This window comes from Nelumbo lutea, chromosome 3 (assembly GCF_056320005.1).
Source record: "Nelumbo lutea isolate HS-2025 chromosome 3, American lotus-T2T, whole genome shotgun sequence".
NCBI classification, from domain to species: Eukaryota; Viridiplantae; Streptophyta; class Magnoliopsida; order Proteales; family Nelumbonaceae; genus Nelumbo; species Nelumbo lutea.
In genome coordinates, this window is record NC_142686.1 from 40495997 (window position 1) to 40522437 (window position 26441).

The 26441-nt window shown below is 38.5% G+C and overlaps 1 pseudogene; it reads left to right on the plus strand.

Annotated features, from left to right (window-relative positions):
* The first annotated feature begins 4590 nt into the window (after positions 1 to 4590).
* On the plus strand, positions 4591 to 5311 carry LOC148864432 (kunitz trypsin inhibitor 5-like; annotated as a pseudogene).
* Positions 5312 to 26441: the final 21130 nt, after the last annotated feature.

Consider the following 26441-nt stretch of genomic DNA (forward strand, 5'->3'; position numbering starts at 1 on the left):
ATCCATCCACATATTGGGAATTACCATTCATGTATGTGAAATCATAGGGAGGTGTTCTCTATGTGCAATTAACCAGATACCCAAGCTTCCAAAGTGCATGTAGAGTTTTTTTTCCAAGAGACCACATTGTGCAGGCGAGGCCCACTTATGATAATCTTATGATAATGATACAACAAAGATCTTTTAAATACAATTTAGGACAAAGGTGCTTTTGTTTAACCTCTTGAGCTCAAAATCATATAAAAATATATCGAATATTCCTTTCATTTATGCTTTTTGGAAATACAGTAAAAAAAAGTATGATATTACTTAAAGGAGCATAGCTTGTCCTCATATATAATAATGCTAAAGTTAGTTAACCTTGATTAGATAAATATTGTAAGTCTAGGAAGTGAGAAAAATCCAAGCAGATATAAGAATGGGAGTTCACCAACTTGGGTTGGGCTAGGGTTGACCTCAACCCAATCTTATTGAAACCAACTTGCACTCCTTATATCTTTCGGCTTGCATTTGATTTTGAATTTTTTATCTGACATGTAGTAGAAATAATGTGATGAAATGATTAGAAAGAGAGACTTTTCTAATTTGGTCTTTTAACCACTCTCATAGGGAAGGCAGGTGCCAAGAAATTACAGAAAATAAGTGGCGATCTTACACAATTAATCAAAGAAGAAAGAAGACAAAATGTAAAACTTCAATCCCTATAATCTATATCTATATCTATACTACTATTAAAAATGTGAATGATAGTGTGGAACTTTTATTTAACTCATATTCAAAATGCAATTTGAACTACTACATTTCTCTCCATTCAATTCCCTCCAACTAAGTCATATATTTAGGGTATAAACTCACATTCTTTTCATTGAATGCAATATTAATTATCCATATTAGAATAAAGTGTAACAAAGAATAATTATTTTTATTGATGATAAAAATAAAATCCAAATTTATAACCAACCAAAAAATGGAGATGTATATTTTCATGTTTGGTGGCGAGTTAATAATTCAACTTTTTGGGTCAAAATGTGTCAACCATTGATGTCATAGTTAAATAATAATAAAATTAGAATGATGAAAACATACAAAATTATAAAAAATACAAAAATAAATGTAGAAAACATTTGGGCACTTCTCTAATATCATATATTCATCATATTAAACAAAAAAATAAATGTGACAAATAATTAATTTTTATACACATAAAAATATAAAATAATTGTAAAAAAATTTGGAAAAATGTTATTTAGTATCATCACCATCATCATCAAATGCACATGCACACTTACTAGTTATTTGAAAAAACACCAACAACAATGAAATGAGATATAACTTAATTTTGCTTGAAGGAAACTAATTAAAGAGGATATAACTAGAAATTAAAGTTTTATGTGAGAAAATGTAAAAGATCCACCATTTACTAAAGGGTGATGTACATGAATAGAGAAGTAAAAGACATTCAATTGCTAAATGTTTTGTTGGTGATGTATATGAATAGGTAAGACTCAGTTTGTAAAGAGTACAAATACAAATATGTATAGTGCAAATACATATAAAATATACAAAATAAAAGTTTTTGAAATCAATTCAAAGTGAGCCTAAAAGTTCTTTGGTTGCAATATACAATTATTACGGTGCAAAACCTTGTATGTTATATTTATAACCTTGTATTGATATTGTACATATTTGCATTTGTACTCTTTCCAAACTAAGCCTAAAAAGGAATTACTCTTAAAGTTTGAACAAAGTTCTTTATGAAGAAGAGAAAAGCAACCTGGGTTTAACCTAGCATTTATAATGCTAGAAGAATAATTTGGGTTTAAGCTAACATGGTTACATATCACTACATAACCATGTCACACACACTAAAACAAGTAAGCCTATCTTTTTTTTTTCTCCTTTTTTGAAAATTGATTTTATTTTATTCCATGTCATTTTTACAAACAACCAATAGATAAAGAAAGAGAGATTGAGTTGCTTTTCAATGACTAACCATGTGGCACCACTATCCTCTTTACTAGTGTCCCACTCCAATTCCCCTCTATTCTCTCCTCTACTTTCCCCTAAAAAAGGCATTGTTTTAATAAACTATATAACCGAAAAAAAAACCCTTTATTCACTCCTAAATTATCTTTAATTCCTATTTTTCCTCTCTCACACTTTCTCATTTATATCTAGTTAAAGAAAGTTTAAATTACAAAACTAAGAATTATTTAAATATTAAACTAAACTAAAAACACAAAAATAATTATAATAGATTTAACGATATTTGGATTATTCATAATATTATATTTTCTGAAGTTCACAAAGAAATTGTGTAATAACAATATAAATAATAATGTTATAGATTATTCCATTTAACAACTAAAAAGTATTTTAAAATTTTCAATCAAAATTCTTTAAATGTTATCTAAATAATAAAAATTTTAAAAAATTAAATATTTCAATAACTAAATATTTTAAATCACAATCTATTAAAAGTATCTAAATAGTTATACAACAAAATATTTAATATTTTTAATAAATTTAAAGTAAATAAAAATTAAATAACAAAAAATTTTAAATATTTAAGTAACTAAACATTTTAAATAATAAAATATTTAACATAAAATAAATTTAAACATTTAAATAACGAAATTATATAAGAAATTCAAAAATAATTTCATGCCTTATTCAATTAAATAAATAATTAATATTTTAAAAGTTTCAATAACGAAGATAATGAAATAACTAAATAATATTTTAAATAATTAAAATTTTAATATCTTTAATATCAAGAAATTTAATAACAAAAGCATATTTTAAATATTATTTAAATAATAATTAAAGAAATTAAATAATTAAATTATGTGATAAATTTAAATTTTTATTAAAAACACAAAAATATTTTTTATATATTTAATAATATTTGATAATAAGTATATTAATATAAACAATTGTAAATATTATTGAAACAATGAATAACAGATGTATTGAATCTTTTAATAACAAAAAGATGTAATAATTTTTGAAAAAATTTATAGATATTTAAAAATTGAATAATAATTAAAATTATTATTATACTAATAATAAAAACACTATTTCAATTATGTCAAATAATAATTATAGAAAATTATTTTCATAAAAATGAATACTTATTAATAATAGTTTTAAAATCTTTATCAATATCTATTATATTTTTATATATACTACAATTAATATTTATTGTACTTTCTATAACTATTTATTGTAGTTTTGTGATAAATATATTTTCAATAGTTATAAATAAATCTATTTTCAGTTTGTTATTTAATAGTAAATTTTCAATAATTATTGGAGATTAAATTATTCTTATTTATCTTTTTGAAATTTAATTTATTAGATATATTATATTTTTGTTATAAATTTATTTTCAGTAATTATGTACTTTCATTATAATTTATTGATTAATATTTATTAGGGATTGAACTATTATTTGAGATTACATTATTTATTAATTAATTTAATATATTTTTTCTATATTTATTGTATTTTTGTAATTATTGTATATATTGTATTTTTATTAGTTATTTATTGTATTTTAGTAATTATTCATTGTATATTCGTTATAAATTTATTTTTAATAATTATCAAAGATTAAACTATTGTTATTTAGTTGAGATTAGACTATTAATTTAGTTGAAATTAATTATTGTTATTTTTGTATTATAAAGAATTATTAATATTAGAATATAAAACATAAATAATTATTAATTATCTAAAAATTAAAATATAAAAGAAATTATCTACTCTCATGTGTTTCTATTGTTTCACTATTGCTTAACAAAGCTCATGCATCACATGGGTCCCTTCTAGTACTAATCCTAAATAAAAGCTCTCGTTCTTGTATTATTTGATCTAGATGAGTCAAATTAAAATTCTCCTATAAAGCATTGTTCTACTACCATCACTAATGGGACAAAACAATTCCTATGACCATATCATATGCAATCCCCAATAAAAATAGAACATGCCAAAGCCTGAAATAAAAATTAGTTGATACAATGCATTGAATTTATTGCATATGCTAGCATTTTTTGCATTTTATTCAGGGTTCTCTAGATTATGAGCTTGGAAAATGGGGATTAATTACCCTTTTAGTCTTGTCCATCTCCAGTTTTGCAAGGCTATGGATTAATTACCCTTTTGATAAATCGATCTACACATCCATGGCACATGTCCTATACATTGGTTTATTTTTAGTTTTTTTTTTCCTATTCCTCTCCCTTTTATAGGGAGTTCATATTGACTATATTCTACCAGATTATAATGTCACTTGTTCAGTGGCACATGAATATCTTATATATCATAATCAAATAAATTCAACCAAAGCTAAATTAAAATGATGTGTGTTATATAATAGAGACTTTAGTATCTCTTGACACTTTCTCCTACAAAAATTCCTTTGTTTTAGGAGGGAATTCAACGGATTGTTGTGACAAAAGAAAATAAGCTAACTATAAAAGGGAGGGTCCCTTTCTTCCTCTTGCAAATCTCAATAACTCTCAAACGATCTCTAAGCAGCCTAGTGAGTTATTAATTCTTGATACCAACGATATTTTCACTCTAGTCATGAGGACTACATTCTTGATTTCATCTCTCTTGATTGTGTTATCATCAATTATGAAATCTAAAGCCATAGCATCATCTCACAAGTCTCATTACCAATCGGTGTTGGATATAGATGGCAATGAGATCCAATCAGGACAACCCTACTACATTGTATCAGCCATCTGAGGTGGTAGAGGCGGTGTGTCACTCGATAGAAGAGAGAGGTTTTGTTCATCAGTTTGTGAGGCAGCATGGTTCTGAAATGAACTTTGGCATGCCTATATCTTTCTCTCTAGCATCAGCTTCAATGGAAGGAAGAATTGTCTCACTCCCCAAAGAGCGAGCCATTGGAAGGATGCTTCTCAGAACTAGAATCCCATCATCATCTGGGACAAGAACTATCCTTGAGTCGACAGATGTGAACATCAAATTCTCAAAGATGCCTATAGTTTGGCAGGTTCAAGAATCACATGGATCATCTTCGCTAAGCAAGAGAAGGTATGTTACAATCGGCGGACAACAAGGACACCCTAGTTCCTCAACTATAAGAAATTGGTTCAAGATTGAGGGAATTAGTAACTCGATCCTTGAGTACCGCATTGCATATTGCCTTAGTGTGTGTGAGTCATGCAAGATTGTGTGTGGGAATGTGGACATATCATCAGAGAGTGAGAGAAGGTGGCTATCTATGTCTAAGCACAGAGAGTTCCCATTTGTATTCGTCAAGGCCAGGCACAACTAAGTGCATGACATGGAAAATGATGAATTCAATAAGGGGCTATATCCTCTCTAACATGCACTATGATTCATAGCAACCCACAATTTTGTTTGCTTTAATGTTTTTTTTTTCTTGGGCTTTTTGCTTTTCAAAAATTGATTGATTAAGTACTTATCAAAAAAAGAGTGAATGAATTAGATACTTTTCTTTGACTTTTATTTATTTTTCTATTTTATTATTTTGTTTATTGCAATTTTGTTAGATTAAAACCCGTGGGACATGGTTTTATTAACTAAATAGAGAGACAAAATCACTTTTTTATGGTACGAGTAATCATGGGTCTTACCCTTATACTCAGCCAAAGCTCGTTACAAAACTAGGGATCCAATTCAGTTCTATTCATGAATTCTTCAATGCACTCAAACCTCAATCCTCCCCTCCCAAGAAAAGGCCTCAACTCTAAGCTCAACATAGTTGAAACTTGAAATTGTTAAAATCAGCCATCAATACATAGGGTCAAGGTGCCAACTGATGGCGCCTCAGTTGGTAGGTTCTCTGAGTGGTCGAAGTAGAGACTTGGAATCAAATCCCGCTGCCACCAGGGGTTGGGGGGATAAGGGAAAGGAGATGGGCTACCCCTTGTTGTGTAGCCCCATGAAGCAAAAAAAATAAAAATAAAAATACATAGGGTCAAGATCTACTGCAACAAGCCAAAGGCGTCTTCGAACGCTTAGAGAATGGCATCTTGTGCCAGTAGCACACTAGAAACATCTTCAGGCACTTTGTCACTCTCTTCTCTTAACGGTGCTTTACCCTAATTCAATGGTTTTTTATGTCATTCGGTGTTGGGTTAGTTTAATTTAGAACTGTTTGGGAATTAACATCAAATAATAGTAGTTATTGATATAACCAACAACAACAACAACAACAACAATAATAATAATAATAATAATAATAATAATAATAATAATAATAATAATAATAATAATAATAATAATAATAATAATAATAACAATAATAATAATAATAACAATAATAAATGTTTATATATAAAATTGAATTAAAATTTTTAATTAGTCTAATCAATAAAATAATTTATTACTTAATTAATTTAAAACTTAAGAAAATTAAAAGTATAATTAATTAATATAACTACATATAAGTTAGTTAACATTTCATCCATAACTAAAACAAATTATAATTATAATTAAGTATTTTGAACTCAATTAAACATATAAATGTTAGCAATTAAAAACTAATTATTATTGATCTGAAATCCATTTAAGTAGCATTTTTAATAATTACATTCAATTTAAAATTAAAATTAAAATTATTTTAAATTAATCATAAACAAATTAGTCATCTAAAGATATTGCTTGGATTGGATAGGAACCAGCTCTACTCAAATGATAATATGATAAGATCCTACTTCAATTTCGTTGCACGGTCTCGACTAGTAAAAATATAAAAGAGCACTACCAATATGAGCTTGTCTTACGCCATGGGTTCCAAAGCCCAAAGTAAGGTTGTGAGATGGATAATTGGCAATAAAAATTTTGTCAAACTCTTATGGCCATTGATGGTCAACGCCTTATAGTTGGCACATGGCTTATATGATGATGGTGATGATGATGATAAAATAAATGAAATGAAAAATGTAATTTAATTTTATAAAAAATCTAAAATACAAAAGAATCCTTCAACAATAATAACAATCAACATAAGAAGCAACTGGATGTCTAAAAAGCTAGAATGAGTATAAAGAGGATATGATGGACACAAGTTCCCATTAAAGAGTAATTGTTGCAAAGCTATTTGCTATCAAACCACAGTTTATATTTGTTTGGGAAAATTTAATAGTACCCAAATCAATAAGTTTCCCTCAATCTTATTGATTATAATTTGATGGTATTTTAACCTTTTAATAACTTGAAAATGTTAGACAGGGCCTACAAACTTAGGTGGCATTTGGAAAATTTGAACTATGATCTTTGAAAAGCAAAAAAAAAAAAAAGTTCTGGGAGCAATTTTGAACTCCGAATGGTGAAAATTTGCTTTTATGTTTTTCTTGATCTCTGAATATAGTAATGCTATTTAGGCAAAGTTTAGGAATGCTTATTTGAAAAAAAAGTGCTTATTCTAATAAGTGTTCATGAACATTTGGTGAAAAAAAAATCATTTATTTCAAATAATGGTAGTATAGGTATTTCCAAAATGACATGGCGGGCCAAGACAAGCCATAAAGGAAAGAAGCGCTTATCGAATAAGCACTTAAAAATAATCCCGGATTTTGGGCTTCTCACAATAAGAACTTATTTTGGGCTTATTTCCCAAACACCAAAAGTGCTTATTGGTGTGGTCCCGAGTGCTTATTCGTATAAGCATTCCCAAACTTAACTGGCTTTAGTAATCAAAATGTTGTAACAATTGAGAAATGTCAATTTTATAATTTTACAATTATGAATAAATATGATTTTTTATTTTAAATTTAGCAACCTCTAAAAATGTATATATTAATAATGAATTTAATTTATCATTCATAATTACTATTTAATAAATTATACATTGCCAATCACCCATTTTTTTCTAGATCCATTCACCCTACCTTTTTATACCTCTTTTAAGACTCCAAAACTTCAAAACATAATCAAATTAACCTAAGACTTGCCAAAATCCACAATTCCCTCTTTTTGGCACAACCCACACATCAAACACCCAACTAAACTCCAATAAACATAACTTTTGATTAACAAGAACATTGAGATCAACATATGATATTATATAGGCTTTAGTACATTAATCAAACCCAATCCCTAGACTTAGGAAACTAAAATTCAGTTGCACGTTGAATTTTGTAACCAAACTCCAAAGATTTATCGTTTATTAGACCCAATGTTCAAACGTCAACACAAAATCAAACCCAGCACATCCATTGCCTTAAGAATACTAAGATACAATTAACTCCCCTAATCTCACATCAAATTTATGACAATCAACCTTTAAAATGCCAAGATTCCATTTCAATGGCCATGAATGAATAAAAACTAGACAACTAAGATCAACAAATTCTTTATCAAATTTGAACCTTCAACCCAACTCCCATCTTAATCCATACCCCCACGTCAAATTTCAATTCAAATTCCTTTATTTAATTATCTGATCAATAAAGATTCTAATGTGATATTTATGATTAAATTATTCAAGAAATTATAACCCAAGCCACCAAACCCCTCTTATTAACTCCAAAATCCTCAAAATAACCCACCTACCTAATTTTAGCCTTAAATTCTTTCATTTCCTTCCAAAACAAGCAAGATTTTGTTTCAAGCATTCTCATTGGTTGATGAACTATAAGCTAAAACCCTATTCTGAACAAAATCTTTTAATCTACATCTCTAATCAAAGATTTAACTCTTCCATCAAATTCAAGACATTCAAAAATGTTTGGCACCAAAATAAAAAATTCCTTCATTATGAAGCCTAAATTATGTTTTAGCAAGTCTCACTAATTAGAGATTATCAACAATATATCTCTATCATGCAAGCCTCATTCGACCAATCATACCTTATCACCATATTCAAAGACCCAAAATAAACATAGTATATCAAATTTGATAACTAATTACTACATTTGACCGCTAAACAAGCAAACTTTCGTTTCAAGCCTTCTTATTGGTTGATGAGACAAGCTAAATCCTTAATCTGAACCAAAGCTTTCAACCCAAATTTCTAACCAAAGATTCACCTCTTTCATTAGATTCAAGACATTCAAAATGCCTTCCCACCAAACTTTATTCAAAGATTCCCTCATTTGAGGTATTATCAAACCAATATTCCATTTTAGCATATCTCACTGATTAGAACTTATCGACCATAAATTTCCATCATCCAAACCTCATTTGACCAATCAGACCACATCATAATGACAAAAAAATAGTATGTCGAATTTCATAACCTAATTCACTCATTTAACCGTTAAAATAGAAAGATTTTGTTTCGATGCACCAAATTAAATTGCTACTTTTTCTATTCCAACCTAAGACTTCAATAGAGTGGATGCTGATGTCAGCCCTGTAATTGACCTATTAAAACACATGGGCCAATAAAATAGCCTAATAAACTTAAAAATCCAAAAACCTAAAGATACCCCTAGTTGAAGCTAGGAAAAGACAAAATGGCAGTTATGGTTAGGGATGGGCATGGATTGGTTCTAGGTTTTTGGAACAGGATCCTACCTTATAAAGTCCAAATCTAGGGTCAGTTCTAGCCTTGGCGATTTTGGGGTCGATTACAGGGTCTACTCGTGGAACCTATTATTTCTTTACTCTCCCCCTTATATAAAAAAGAAACATGTTCTTTAAAACTTGATTTTCGATACACATAATATATAGTTTAAAACTTATATTGTCTTCATTGACTAAATTGAGTAATTTAACATTTTCCATTATTTTTAACAAATTTAATAATTTTAAATGCATTTGTACTATTTTATAATTATAATTATTTAACATGTACTACTTCAAGTAATATATTTTAAACATTTGATAATTAATTATTATTTTAAACTTTTGTTTAGTCACTTATAAATTTGTTAGATATCTGAATATTTTTCATTATTTTACACAATATTTGTTGATGCACTGTCTAATGACAAGAGTATAACCAAAAAGTTGGGTTGAGGATCTCCACAGAGTATGGTCATAGAAGATGTATCATAAGCCCTGAGGTGGCCACCCAGGGGCAAAGACTTCGATCGTCAAGTAAGGAATCAGAAGATTGAACAAACTAAAGAGCTTGAGGGATAATCAAACACACGAGATGAGTAAGAGGTTAGAGAAATAGAGTGGTGAAGGAGAGATATTGGCGATGTTTGGTTTGAAGGAAAAGGTAGGGAAAGGAAGGGAAGCCTTTACAAACCTTGTATAGGTTTCCTTGTCGGTCTCTTCCTTTCCCTACCTTTTTCTTCGAACCAAACATTGCCTTAACGACTTGCCTATTTATAGGGAGGGGAGCCATTAGTAGTGAGTGTGATGGATCCTGTACTGGCTCCTATGTCAATTCTCTTCCTTTACCTGGAACGGGATCTGCTCCTTACATAGGGGCACCTCACAGGCACATCACCATGCATTGGAAACATCTCCCGTGAATAATAACTTATAAATATAGGAGATGTTCCCATTGCATGGTAGGATGTGCCGGTGAGGCACCTTGTGTGGGGAGCAGATCTGGTCTCTTATCGTGGTGCTCGAGTCATGCCCATGTGGTTGGTTGTTATCGCACATTAAGTGCACAATTGTTAGTTATTTAATTAGGCCAGCCTATGTGTGGGGGCTGTCCATTACAATTCCATATGTTGCATTTAGGTTTCCTCGTGAAATTATTGAATTGCCCTTTGAGTTGATATGAATTGCCTGATCTTCACTTGAGGTGAGACATGTGGTAGTCTCCCATTGGTGTTGGTCATATAGGTCATATCAATATTTGATATTTTTATTATTTAACGCATGTAGAATTGTACTAGTCAATACCGTGTGATGCATAGGAGCATCGTGACTAACCCAATTGGGTTAACCGACTGGCTTGAATCCAATCAAGTGAGATTGACCAAATTTTGTATTAATTTAATAATTAATATAAAATTAGTTGTAAAATGGGGAGAGAGAGGAAATAAACATGAGATAAAAGACTAGGTGACGTTTGATAAATCATAAATCTGAAAAGCTAAAAAGATATTAAAAGTGTTTGAAATTTGAGAAGAGCTATCATGCTTTTCTATTTTTTAGATGCTAATAGATAAGGTTGTTTGTGTTGGATTAACCATTCAGCATCTGAAATTCCCTAATTTTACTAATTTGCCCTAGAACAGACTATTTAATAATTTTGAGTTCAATTTGCACTATTTTATATCAAATAATTTATGATATTCAAAATAATATTGAAATAATATGAATAAAAAATAATAAATGACACGATCACAATTATCAAAAGTAATTGATGACTAAAATTAATGATTTAGTAGTTTAATAATTCATTTAAATTGGTATTGGGATAACAATTAGAATAATATTGTAATATGGTTTCCAACACAAAGATAGCTCATCTCATAGGACGGATTGCTCCCTTGGGATTTTTTGGAACAATATGCATTTGCATTTTACTCCTAAATGTAATAGATAAGATGGATTTCAAAGGAAAAAGTGGTTTGCAGTTGGGTTGAGCTTGGAGTTCATGGATGAAAAAACCAAAAGCATACATAAACATACAACCAGAAAAAAATGGTAACTAAATTCTATAACAACTGTAAACAACTATAATTAAACAAATCAAAATTGAAATAAACATAAAGAGTTGTTTGAAGATGAACAATTGTAAACATAATGATTAGAACAACTGTAAGCCAACGTTTGTTAAACATAAAGAGTCGTTTGAAGAAGAATATCTGAACCCTATGAACAACCATTTTTAGAAGAAGAAGAAGAGGAGGAGGAGGATACCTTCGACGAGATGAGCAACGATCTTCAGCCGAGACGAGTGGCGGTCGTGAGGATGCTCTTCTAGAGAGAAAACACAAATGGAGGAAAATGCTAGGTTTTGGGGTTAACAGGGGCGAAATTGTGTCATTTGCATGTTTTTTGGGGGTATTTTCAACTTTTGGCTCACTCCGAAATGCAGCTGAGCGTGTTAAGAGCTGACCTATGAGCTTTAAAATTCAGATCTAAAAAATGGGATTCAGACCCATTTTTAGAAGTAACACTAAAGGACTCTAGTGTCTAAAAAGCAAGATTTTTAGACACCAAACCTTTGAAAAGTGTGATCAAATGCCCCCTTAATATCCAAATTGCAAAATTAATAAATTAGACAAAGTGATCAAACAAATTTCATCACTACTAATCAACCTCTCTTTAATTTTTAGAAAACATTAAGTGGATTCTTAGCAAAAAAAAAGTTCATTACATGCTTGGATATGATATCATGTTCTCAACCAATATATTAATTTGAGTTAATTAAGTAAATTTAATCTATGTTAATTGACTTAAAGAGCCAAGTTAACTACATTAAGTAATTAATTAATTTAACCGATTGAATTATTTAAGTATATCAACTATTTTACTTAATTTAATTAACATAAATATATTAATTAAATATTTAATATTACACAAATGACCATTATGCATCTCATGGATATAGACAAAGTTGGGCATCTTTTATTATGCCTCCTTATCTAGTTTTTATCATTTTTAGAGCTAAATTCTAATAGTTCGAATCCGTTGCATCTAATGGATATAGTAAGGGTTTAATCAATAACTAGCAAGGACCCGTGCAATGTATGGGAAAATATGAAAGATTGAATAATTTTATTTACTATTAATTATTTAATTAATTAATAATCAAAAAATTTTATTAATTAACTAAAAGTATCCAAAGTTATTGTTAATATTTAAAATTGTAATAATTGTATTTTCATTTAATATTGATTTACAAAAAAAAGAACTATTGTTCATTTAATATGAACAAATATTTTTTAATAAATTTAATTTATTAATAATTTGTAGTAATTTTAATAACTGTTATTATTTTCATTAGTTTTAAATAAAATTTTGATTTACTTTAAATAAATAAAAATAATTACAAAAGATAACATTTTTATTAATTTCATTAATAATTACCAATTATATAGGAAGGGGAACGGGATGTGTTCGGGTTGGGGCACCCCATCCCTGTCCTCGCCCCATAATCAAGACGCTCTACCCCATTCCTACCCCATCCCCAGTGTTAGGTGGGTTCATGGCAAGGCACCCACTCCCCCATTAGGGACGGGGAATCCTCGAACTTCCCCACCTCATCCGTAGTGTCATGTGAGTTTAGGTTAAGGCACACACTCCTCATCAAGGATATAGAATCCTTGAATTTTCCTTTCCCCGTCCCTAGTGTCGGGTGGGTTCAAGGCAAAGCACCCACTCCTTGTCAACTCAATATTCAATTTGATGACGAAAATGATCAAAAGGATACACTAAGTATCAACCACATGGTAAATTTCTAAAAGTACACTAAATTGTCTTTAATTTTCAAAAATGTAATTTTATGAAAATCTTGGAAAATTTATTACATTTTTATAATTTTGAAAAGTTGTCCAAATTTAATTTTAAAATTTATTAAATAATTTATTTTCTTTTTAAATGGTTTTCTTATAGAATTATGCTAATTTATCTTATATTTTCTAATATAAACTAATCAATAATTTCCCTTTTCCAATATTATACTAACTTATCTTAATAAATTGTGTAATTATTGGATCGAATTAAAATTTTCCCTTTCCCATACTCATTTATCTTTAATATTTTTCAATAATTTACAATGAAAATTACATAATTCTTCAATATCTTTCCAAAATCTATCAAATGTAATAAATTAATTTCCTAAAGTTTTCAAAATATTTCAATAATTTTCAATAATTATTTAATACGTTTGAAATAAACTTTCAAAAATTTTATATCTTTTAATTTCCAAAATATTATTTTACAAAAACGTAATTTTATGATTTTTTTGAGAAATTTATTACATTTGTGTAATTATGGAGATTTATTGAAAATTATTTTAAATTGTTATTAAATATTTATTTTTGTTATGTAGTTTACTAACAAAATTACACTTATTTATCTTTTATTTTCCAATATAAATTAATTAGTAATTTCATTTTTCAAAATTATAGTATTTTATTCCTACATCTAGATTTTGTTATTGACTATAATAATAGCAATAACTAAAATTTTATACTTTTTGATAATTGTTAAATATAATTCTCAATTTTACAGAAATTAGTTAACGAGTTTTCAATTTCTATAAAATGTTGTTAATTAACATGAATATAATGGTATTTACCCAAAATACTTTTAAATGTCATGACCAGTTATTTAACAATAATATTTATTAATTTTTGGTAATTTATAAACAATATTTATTAACTTTTGGTAATAACACTATTTAAAACTCATTGAATATGGGTTGGAGTAAATATTAACCGTATTTAATTAATTATTAATTAATATGAATATTTTAAATGAGAGAGTGGATATAGATTGTAGGGAGAGATTTTAGGAATTGATTAGGGAGTAGGGTAACATGATATGTTCCTAATGGCTTAGAGGAGATACCTTAGGAGAGATTCGAGGAATATTTTTAGGTAGAATGGTGACATGGCTTAATGGGAGTGGTGGGAAGGGGAGAGGATAGAAAGTCAAGGAGAATGGAGGGTGGGGGTAATGGAGCAAGGAGGTCTCTCTCTCTCTCTCGCTGTCTGTCCATTGCTGCCATTGCTATTGCAACTCTTTGCTCTCCCTCTCTCCTACTTTTTGTAAGTTTCCACCATTGTCGCTACAACTTCAAGCATCAATGGCAATGGTCTCTTTCTCTGCTCTTTGTCTCTCTCCCCCTTTCGCTCTTTCTATCCGTTGTTTCCATCGTCGTTGCAACTTCAAGTGGCAGTGGCAATGGCTTTTTTTTTTCTACTTGCTCCCCCAATCTATCTCTCTCTACTCTTTGTCTCTCTCCCCTTTCATTCTCTACAACAGCATCTTCATGGACAATCAGCCATGCCATTGACGAAGGACAAAGAGAGGTTCCCACCAATCAATCAGTTGTGCCAAAACCAAGACACAAGAAACCAAATCATTATCCTCATCTTTCAAAACCTTGATCCTCCACTCTTACTCCTCTACAAGTTCGTTGTTTTCTTTCTTCTTCCTCTATAAGAATGGGAACCAAGAAAAAGGCACCCCAACAAGTTGATCTCTTTCTCTCTCTCCACAAAAGTTCAATCAATTGTTGGTCAAAGCAGATAGCTAGCCGATCAACCTTCTCTCTCACTTGACCTGGCATTTTAAGGGTTGTAGGGATTTAAAGTCTGATGTAATCTCTAATCCATCATGTCTCTGGGATCTATAGTAAAACCCCACCGATATCTCTCCCATAAAGGTGAAGAGGGCAATATTGGGTTTAAAAAAAAAAATAACGGTCACGTGATGTCACATCACATGTTATGGATTTTGATGGAACATTAATAGAAAAACCCATAGACATATGGAGCAAAGGGGTAATGGAGCAAGGAGAGGCATGCTGGTGTGTGTGTGTATGTGTGTATACACTACCGAGCCCCTGTGCAATGCATAGGAAAAAGTTGTTAGGGCTTATAGGGCTTAAAACTTATTGCTCTATGGAGCTATACAACCCAGGAGTAGGGGTGGAAATTTCCCCATCTCCGTTAGGTACCTGATGCACCTAACTAGGCAAGGACAGCAAGTGAAGTCCACACCCCACCCCAAGGTCCCTAACCTTAATTATATATATGTATGTATTATATTAAATATATGATATTATTTATGATATATATCAAAATATATTTAAAATATTATTGCATTTTAACTTTTCCCTCTATTTTAAATAAATATTTTCCTAAAATCAAACTTTTAATTAAAAAAATTCAAGGATTTGGGTCCCTGATGGGGAACCCATCTCCATTGGGGACGAGAGTGGAGGCTAAAATTTTTCTAGACAATGATTGGACTTGGGGATGGATGTTAATTTAAAACTTGGGGTTAGGGACAAGGGAGTATGATTCCCGCCTCAAACTCACTTGTTTTAATTCCTATACGGGTCATCCCCCAAACCAATAAATATAGTTCCAATAATCATGAAAGTTATAAATATAGTGTCCAAAAATTATGGAAATTATTAATGATGAAGGAAGATTTGGCCCAACCTCACTGTTACGTGACATGTGGCAGAAACAACAGCTCGGAAAAAGGGGCCAAGCCTAGGCGGGAACAAGGGGACACCAGCGGACCGAACTCCCTACGGGGGGCCCGAACTCACCCTTTGCCCAAAACCAGAGTAATCCGAACTGGCCAACTTTGTAACAGCTCGGGATACACATCGTCGAACTGACCCACCTTGTAACAGCTCGGGATACACCTCGCCGAACTGGTCAACCTTGTAACAGCTCGGGATACACCTCGCCGAACTGACTCACCTCGTAACAGCTCGGGATACACCTCGCCAAGCTGGCCAACTTTGTAACAGCTCGGGATACACTTCGCCGAACTGACCCACCTTGTAACAGCTCGGGATATACCTCGCCTCGTAACAGTTCGGGATACACCTCGCCGAACTAACCTGCCCTATAGATACCTCCGAGCTCAAGACTTCGCCTCGCTCAGCACTCCGCATCACCTTCTGGGCACCAAACCAAACAGGTCGTACCATGCCTGACACTGAGGAAGTCCGTGCCCGAGGGCGCCACGCCTGACTGACTTAGGATCTGACGTTTGGTGGCCGCACTCTAAACGGCCACCTGCCACCTCCATTGACACCGCCATCTCCAGTTAGAAAGATGGTTAGGCAGTGATGATTCTGTCCCAGCAGAAAGGACAACGGCCGAATTGACAAGCACAAGGGTAATCATACCCGACCTGACAAGGGCCTCGGGGCGAGTGCACGAAGTGATTATAAGAGCCCCCTGCCCCCAACAAACAAGGTATGCAAATTTTGCGCTATCTGGTATTACCTTGCTTTTGAAGGATTCTAACTTGAGCTTCAGAGCCTCTACACCGAGTTCCCCCCAGAGCTTCCCCATCTCCTCTGTTTCAGGTTCCCTGCTACCCCGTTTAGAAGCAAGGTCGTGGACAGCTAAGACCGGCCGGATCGCGCTCCATCAATTGGTATTGTCTGTGGAAAACGCTTCAAAAAGCCTCCCTCCAAACTTCCATAACCCCTTTTTCTTCAAAAAACCCAACACTCATGACCTCCTCCAGCAACACCGGACGTGGCACGGAGACAAACGCCACCAGGGAACAACTTCAAGTCCCCGTGGTGTGCATTGGACAGTTCACCATCCCCTTTTCGGTGGATGGGATCCCCAGCTTGAACGTGGCACAAGCAGTGGCACCCGTGAACCCTTCTGCCACAAGCATCTCCTTTTCTCTCCCCATTGAGACAACCTTCACTGAACCGACTACCATCCCCCTGGTAGCCAGCCAAAACCAGTTGGACGACCTGATGTAGTGCATGCGGGCAATGCAAGCCCAAATGCAACAGTTCCAGTAGCACCAGCTTCACTAGCACCAAGTACTGCACAACATCTCCCATTATCACTATTAACAGCAGTTCCCCCAACTGCCACTGAACCAACCACTACTTCCACCTCGCCACCCCGCTCCGAGGCCGGTCAAGGCCTCCCCGCAAGATGGACGCCCCCACCAGGCGAAGGCCTCCCAACCTCAGAACCCCCCTAACAGCCAGGCCTCGTCCCCAGGCCGAAGAGAAAAAAATGTCATCCTCGCCTCGCAACCCGCAGGCGGGTTGGGAACCTCGCCCGCGAGGTCGGCACCCCGACGCTCCAAGCCCGAGTTCCCGCTCACCGAAAACCGATTTGGCACCCTGGTGGCAGACTACCAGCATTTCGGGTCCATCGAGCTCAGTAACACGGAGGCCAGCAGTGCCAATACAAGGCCCGCTCAGCAACGAAGGCATCGGCGAAGTCGACGAACCGTCACCCGTGCCTTGTCAGAACTTAGAGGAAAAGAGACGAGCTCGGACGAGGTAGGAGCTGCCCCGATTCTCTCGGTTCCTTCCCCCCTCGCATCAGAACTCCTGGTGGTCCCCTTAACCAGAGATTTCAAACTTCCACCTCTGGACAAGTACGACGGGTCCTTCGACCCCAACGACCACGTTGACGCCTTTCAGTCCCAAATGCACCTCGCCAGGGCCAGCAAATCGTGCATGTGCGTGGCCTTTACCACCACCCTCAGGGGGTAGCCCGCACTTGGTGCTGGAACCTGGCCCCCGGGTCGATAAAGTGTTGGGCCCAGTTCGTGCAGGTCTTCACCGCACACTTTGTCACCAGCCAACGGTGCCCCAGAACAGAGGAAAGCATCTTCGGAGTAGTCCAAAGAGAAGGAGAATCCATTCGGGGCTACATCAAGCGATTCAACGAAGCATGCTTGCAGATACCGCGGTTGGACCCTACAGTACAGCTCGCGACGGCCAAAAGAGGGGTGACGCACAAAGAGTTCAAATGGCACATGGTGGCTAACCAGCCCGCAACCGTGGCCGAATTCCTCAAGCTCACGGATAAGTTCATGAGGACAGAGGAAGAAATCAACCAACGAACCGAAGGCGGGAACGAGAAAAGAAAGAGATAAGGCAAGCTCTCCAACCCGGTTGACAGAAAAAACCAGACCCGGGAGCCGAAGCTGAACCAGTCGTTTCGGGCTCCCCTAGCAGTTCGGACGGACTACACGCCGTTAAGGACGAGGCGGACGAAGATCTTAATGATGATCAAAGATGCCCCGTACGTGAAGTGGCCACCTCGGCTAAAGGGAAATCCGAACGAGAGAAATAAGAATTTGTATTGTAGTTTCCATAGAGACCATGGTCATAGTACCGAGCAGTGTAATAACCTCTGGGACAAGATAGAGGGGCTCATCCGTCGCAGTTACTTGAGAAACTTTGTACAGCACAACAATAATAACAATAAGGCAGGTCGGCAAGGGGAGCACGAAAAGGATGCCCCCGAGTCTAGCAACAGACCTGCCGAACCGTTGCAGCGGCAGCCTCCGGAAGAGAGGCCAGTTCGGGGAACCATCCATGTAATCGTGGGAGGTCCGGTGGTAGCGGGGTGTACCTCGGCAACAACCCGGACTTCAGTTCGCGAAGCGGCCCTCGAAGAACGGAACCCCTCAAAGAGACCAAAGACCGAAGAACCAATCTTCTTCACGGAAGACGATGCGCGAGGGGTCCACTACCCCCATGATGACGCGCTTGTCATTAAACTAAGGATCAGCGACTTCGAGGTCAAACGCGTACTCGTAGACTCGGGCAACTCAGCGGACATCCTCTTTAAATCAGCATTTGACCAGCTGCAGTTACAGAGGAGCGAGCTGAAGCCCGCGAACACTCCCCTGGTGGGTTTCAGCGGAGAGGAAGTCAGGCCCCTCGAAAAAATAACCGTCCCTGTGGAAGTCGGCACATGGCCTTGTGTAGTGAGACTCAACCATGATTTCCTGGTAGTCGCGACCCCTCCCCATACAATGCCATAATAGGGTGGCCGATCACGCATATCCTACGGGCGGCGGTCTCCACCTACTATTTGGCCATGAAGTTCCCTACGAACTTCGGTGTAGGGGTAGCGCGGGGTGACCAGCTCGAGTCCCGCAAGTGTTAAGTTGCCGCCCTGAAGGGAAAAACCAAGGCGGCCGACGACCTCGAACTGGAGCGGCCTGCGGAGTAAGGTGAGGAACGAGCTTCGCCCACGGAGGAAACGATCGCAATCCCGACTTCGGCTACGGACCCAACTCATACACTTCAGATCGGAGCTTCCATCGAGGATCCCCTACGAACCGAACTGGTGAGTTTTTTACTTCAAAATTTAGATATTTTTTCCTGGTCTGCGGCCGACATGCCCGAAATTAGACAGAAGAAATGCAACTTAGCCCCAAAATGTTGGAGGGCGGTCGACGAGGAGGTCGAGAAGCTCCTCGCAGCAAACTTCATAAGGGAAGTCCATTACCCGAGCTGGGTGGCCAACCCGGTGTTGGTAAAAAAGTCAAACGGCAAGTAGCGCATGTGCGTCGACTACACCGGCCTGAACCGAGCTTGCCCGAAATATTGCTTCCCCCTCCCTAGAATTGACCGCCTAGTGGACGCGACCTTGGGAAACAAGTTGCTAAGCTTCCTGGACGCCTACTCGAGCTACAACCAAGTCAGGATGGACCCATCCGGTGAGGAAAAAACCAGCTCCATAACCGAGTTCGGCCTGTATTGCTACAAGGTCATGCCCTTCGGACTAAAATATGCCGGGGCGACTTTCCAACGACTTGTAAATAGGCTATTTCGGCCCCTGATTGGCACGAAGATAGAGTGCTATGTAGACGACATGGTCGTCAAGACTCAGTTTTCACAAGAATTAATACAAGACTTAGATTCTGTCTTCCAAATCCTGCGGCAGTTTAGCATGAAATTGAACCCCAACAAATGTGTCTTCGGCGTCACCTCGGGCAAGTTCCTAGGGTACATTGTCAATCGGTAAGGTATTGAGGCCAATCCGGACAAAATAAAAGCCATTCTAGATATGAGACCACATTGGAAAGTAAAAGAGGTTCAGAGGCTAAACGGCCGCATAGCCGCTCTAAGCCGCTTCATGTTCAAATCAGCAGACCAGTGCCTACCCTTCTTCAAGGCAATCAAAGGCAAAGGGTTCGAGTGGACCCAGGACTGCCAGCTCATGTTTGATGAGCTAAAAGGTTACCTTGCTAGTGTGCCAACCTTAGCCCGACCCGAGGTGGGCGAGGTCTTAGAACGGTACCTCTCGGCAAGCGACGAGGTGGTCAGTTCGGTACTAATAAAAGAAACAGACTGGGTCCAGCGACCCATCTATTATGTTAGTAAAATTTTACAGGGAGCAGAGGCAAGGTACCCGCAGATAGAAAAACTAGCATACGCCCTAGTGACAGCAGCTCGGAAACTCCGCCCATACTTCCAGGTTCACACCGTCATCGTCCTGACTTACAAACATCTGAGACAAGTTTTACTCAAACCCGAGGTTTCCGGTCGACTGACGAAATGGGCCATCGAACTCAGCGAGTATGACCCCCAGTACAAACCAAGAACCACTATTAAGGCCCAAGCTTTGGCAGATTTTATCGCCAAGTGCACTTTCAGCCACGAAGCCCCACAAGTCAAGCCCGAGGTCCCCAGTTTGGGTGAACCCGGAGCTCCCGATCCCATAGAGTCTGAACCCCGTGAAGTAGCAGCCAGTGTGGCATCTCTCCTTGTCAGGCGATGCGCGAACTGGGATGAGGAGCCCTGGATCCTTCACGTGGATGGTTCCTCGAACCGGCAAGGCAGCGGAGCTGGAATAGTCTTGTGCGGCCCGGGCGGCACAAAATTAGAATACGCACTACGCTTTGAGTTTGCGGCATCCAACAACGAGGCAGAGTACGAAGCACTGATCGCCGGGTTGGACCTAGCGCGAAAGGTAAAGGCAAAACACTTGGTCATCTGCAGCGATTCTCAGCTCATGGTCAACCAAGTTACAGGCGAGTATGAAGCACGCGAGCTCTCCATGATCGCATATTTGGCCCAAGCAAAAGAAGCCCTGCTCAACTTCCAGTCACACTTCATCAGGCAAATCCCAAGGTTAGAGAACACTGAGGTCGACGCCCTGTCCCGGTTAGCCAGTACAAGTCACAACAACATGAGAACTGTTTACATAGAGGACTTACCTCAGCCTAGTATTCTCGAGGGGACAGAGGAGGTCGCTCCCGTCTTGGAGGCAAAGCCGAGCTGGATCAACCCACTCGCGAGCTTCTTGATAGACAGAACCATCCCTGCAGAACGCAATGCGGCCAAGAGGGTGCAGCGCCAGGCAGTCAAATACATCATAATAGACGAACGGTTATACCGACGGTCCTACACGCTCCCCTACTTGCGTTGCCTGCGACCTGCCGAAGCCGAGTTCGTACTCCGCGACACTCATGAAGGCCTGTGCGGCAGACACTTGGGGGGCAGAGCACTCGCCCAAAAAGCACTTCGACAAGGATACTACTGGCCAACGATGAAGGCAGAAGCTGTCGAGCTCGTCAAAAAATGCGATAAGTGTCAGAAGCACGCCAATATCCACCATCAACCTGCCTCTGACCTCAAGTACCTCGCCAGCCCGTGGCCCTTTGCAAAATGGGGCATCGACCTCCTGGGGCCATTCCCACCAGCAACAGGTGGAAGAAAATTCCTAGTTGTTGCAGTAGATTACTTTACGAAGTGGATAGAAGTCGAACCTCTGGCAACTGTTACGGCTCGAAACATATATAACTTCTTTTGGAAGAACATAGTATGTCGCTTCGGGTTACCTCGGGTACTAATCTCTGACAACAGCAAGCAGTTTGAGGATATCAAGTTCCAAGAGTGGTGCCAGAACATGGGGATTCGGCAAAACTTCACGTCAGTCGCGCACCCGCAGGCAAACGGTCAGACGGAAGTAATGAACAGAGCAATCCTGCGCAGACTGAAAGCACGTCTGGATCAAGCTAAGGGATTGTGGGCCGAAGAGCTACCAAGTGTCTTATGGGCTCACCGAACTACCGAAAAAACCGCCACAGGAGAAACCCCCTTCAACCTCACCTACGGCACTGAAGCAATGATCCCGACGGAAATCAATGTACCAAAATTGCGATTAGAAACATACGACGATCGGACGAACGGAGACGAGTTACGTACCAACCTTGACCTATTGAATGAGGTAAGGGACCTCGCGCACATCCGAACAGCGGCATACTAGCAGTAGGTAGCTCGCTACTATAATAGCAGAGTAAAGCAACGAAGCTTCCGAGTCGGCGACCTGGTCCTTCGTAAGATTATGGTGCCCGAACCTGGCGTGGGCAAGTTTGGACCAAACTGGGAAGTGCCCTATAAAGTAAAAAGAGCGCTCAGGGGGGGGGGCATAGGAACTCGAAATCTTGGAAGGCAAACAAGTACCTCGAGCGTGGAACATCGTGAACTTAAGGCGCTACTACCTATAAACCACCAAGTGAAGTGGACGAAATCAGGTCCTATGGGCCACGATGCAAGCCAAGAGGAACCTCGGCGTAAACAAGCAAAGAAGTCGAGCATATTATCATCTCGGCAAAAAACCAGTTTGCGACAGAACAGATCGCGGAAGTATAATAACCCGGACAAAGTGGCATCGACAAAGAATCAGTTCGGGGAAAAAGAACACTTGGGCGAAAGGACTATCTATTCCATTGCAAGAAACAGGAGTACATTGGCCATCAGAAAGGACTTAAATATATATATATATATATATATATATATATATTACATGCCCGAAGCCACTTCTTCGCCATCAGAAGGCACTTCAACAACACCCGAAGGCCCTGCCTCTCCTTCAGAGTCCGGCTCGCCATCGGCAGCATTGGCCATCTCCTGAGTTATACGCGAAGTGGTTATGGCACTTACATCGAGGTTGGGGTACGTATTCCGGATCATCCACCTGCTCAACTTGAATCCCCTCCTATAAGAATCCACCATCAGATCATCAAAACGTGGAGAGGCAATATAGTCCTCAACTGCCTTCTTCTTGGCGTCTTCAATGCCTCGGGAAAAAATCTGTGTTCTCTCCCTGATGTCCTCCTGAAGATATTCGACTTGATGTTGCAAATCCAACTTCAAGTCCGCCATATGCTTGACAACTACCCCCATGGCCTCGGCGTCATGCTGTGACTTTGCCTGCCTGGCCATCGGGACGCGAGCAGCCTCTTCAGTAGCGTAAGCAGCCGCCTCAGCAGCCCGGGTATTTGCCTCTGCAGCACGGAAAGCTTCTTCAGCAGCATGAGCGGCAGCCTCAGCAGCTCGCGTCTGTCGCAAGCTCCTCTCCACTTGGGCCGCCAAGGCATGAATTGAAGAATTCACCTACCAAAAGAAACAAGTGAGCAATAACAGCAGAAGCAACAGAAAATGAAAAAGGAAGACGGAATCTAACTTACCACCATAGCATGTGTTACGGCGCGGCAAGCGACCTGATTCAAGGGAAAATCGGTCCACGCCGCGATCTCCTCAGGGAAAGTAGCCTCCCTACTCTTCTGAAGAGCGTAGTTCGGCGTCAACACGCTCCTGAACTCCCCTTGAGCTCCCGAGCCCGAGGGCCCAGCCCGCGTATGAGCGGACCCGGAGTGAGCAGGAGCACTTGAGTATGCAGGAGCGCCCGTATAAGTGGTCTCAGCGTAAGGCACCCCGGCAGTTTCGTGCATCGGTGGAGTCACTTCGGGCTCCCTGGGCAGATCCTCCGGCATTTGGTCTGGAGCTTAGGGCTCCTCATCCAGGGGCAGCTCGGTACGAGTTCGCTTGGCGACCCGCTTTCTCCTCTTCATACCTTGGAACAGGCGCCCCCACGAGTTCTCTCTACGTCCATCACACCTGTAGAAACGAGTTTGACATCAGAAAAAATGAAAAGAACAGAGCAAGCAAGAAACCGCATAGCTAGAAACCTACTCGAACTCAGGCCGGCTGCAATAAGCCTGGCCTCCGTTAAGTAGTGGTGGCACTTTAAACCTTGTCGTGCCCATTGCTAGAGGCCCTTCACCGTCTCTTTATCGAGAGTCACGCCTAAATCAGGAGCAGCCTCACCCCACCCGGTCTAAAAGGGCCATCCTTGTGCACTTTGCACGCCGAAGTAATCCCGCTTACACGCCGGGACCTTATTAGGAAGATCGTGCAGAAGCTTGAAACCCTGGCGAGGAGAAAGGTAATATGCCCGTCTTCCCCCAAGAAGAGAACCCGCCTGTCTCTTGAGCATCAAGATAGAGGAGAATATCTCTAAGTCCAAGGGGAAGTTCTACTCGCAAAAAAGGGAAACTGTCCCCACCAGGTTCCGAATAGAGTTCGGATGAAGTTGGCCAATGGTGACACCGAAGTGGTTTATGACTTCAACGAGAAAGGGATGGAAAGGAAGTCGCAACCCCGCAGCGAGCTGCTCTCGAAAAATCACGATCTCGTCAAGACCGTGTTCCCAATGAAGGCTACCCGAAGGAATAAAATATGTATACCCCCCAGGAAGGTTGTAAGACATAAGTATGGATTGAAGCCCCTCAGGCGTCATGGTCGAAGGACCAAACCTGTCTAGCATCCAACCTCGGCGGGAGGTAAACGCCAAACTGCCCGAAGTGGCTCTGCCTACTGGTTCATAGTCCTCAAGTTCCACCTCAGGATCACTAAGGCAGTCGGGGGACACGGCTCGGTTAGTGGAACCTACGTCGGCCCTACTTGAAGAATCGTCTGAGCTATCAAAGCTAGACATTGGGGAAAAGATGGATTCAGGCAAGTACTCACCGAAAGAAAGTTTGAAGGCTCCGGATTCAGGAAAGAACCCTGGCAAAAGCAACTCGCGCAATCAAGATTCGAAGGACGGGACAAATCCACCTGCTACCTCGCAAAACTCCCTGCACCATGGCAAGACCCTTGGCGCGAGGAGTGGGGGGCAATTGATGAAGGAAGATTTGGCCCGACCTCACTGTTACGTGACATGTGGCAGAAACAACAGCTCGGCAAAAGGGGCCAAGCCTAGGCGGGAACAAGGGGACACCAGCGGACCGAACTCCCTACGGGGGGCCCGAACTCACCCTTTGCCCAAAACCAGAGTAATCCGAACAGCTCGGGATACACCTCACTGAGCTGGTCAACTTTGTAACAGCTCGGGATACACTTCACCGAACTGACCCACCTTGTAACAGCTCGGGATATACCTCGCCTCGTAACAGTTTGGGATACACCTCGCCGAACTGACCTGCCCTATAGATACCTCCGAGCTCAAGACTTCGCCTCGCTCAGCACTCCGCATCACCTTCTGGGCACCAAACCAAACAGGTCGTACCATGCCTGACACTGAGGAAGTCCGTGCCCGAGGGCGCCGCGCCTGACTGACTTAGGATTTGACGTTTGGGGGCCGCACTCTAAACGGCCACCTGCCACCGCCACTGACACCATCATCTCCAGTTAGAAAGACGGTTAGGCAGTGATGGTTCTGTCCCAGCAGAAAGGACAACGGCCGAATTGACAAGCACAAGGGTAATCATACCCGACCTGACAAGGGCCTCGGGGCAAGTGCACGAAGTGATTATAAGAGCCTCCCGCCCCCAACAAACAAGGTATGCAAACTTTGCGCTATCTGGTATTACCTTGCTTTTGAAGGATTCTAACTTGAGCTTCGGAGCCTCTACACCGGGTTCCCCCCGGAGCTTCCCCATCTCCTCCGTTTCAGGTTCCCTACTACCCCGTTGAGAAGCAAGGTCGTGGACAGCTAAGACCGGCCGGATTGCGCTCCATCAATTAATTTTATGATTTAGCTTTCACTAAATTAAATTACCAAAGTCAGTAATAGTTAGTAACTAAATTACCAAAATCACTAATTATTGCTAAAAAAGCTATAGTAAATATCAAAATTACAGAAATTGTAAAAAATAATTTTATATTAATTGAAATTAATTTTCCACTAAAGCATTATTGAAATTTTTTAATTACTATCTAATAATATCATTAAATATTAATAAATTGACCCAAATTATTGAAAATGTAAAAAAAAATTATCTTTATTTGAATAAAATTTCAAATG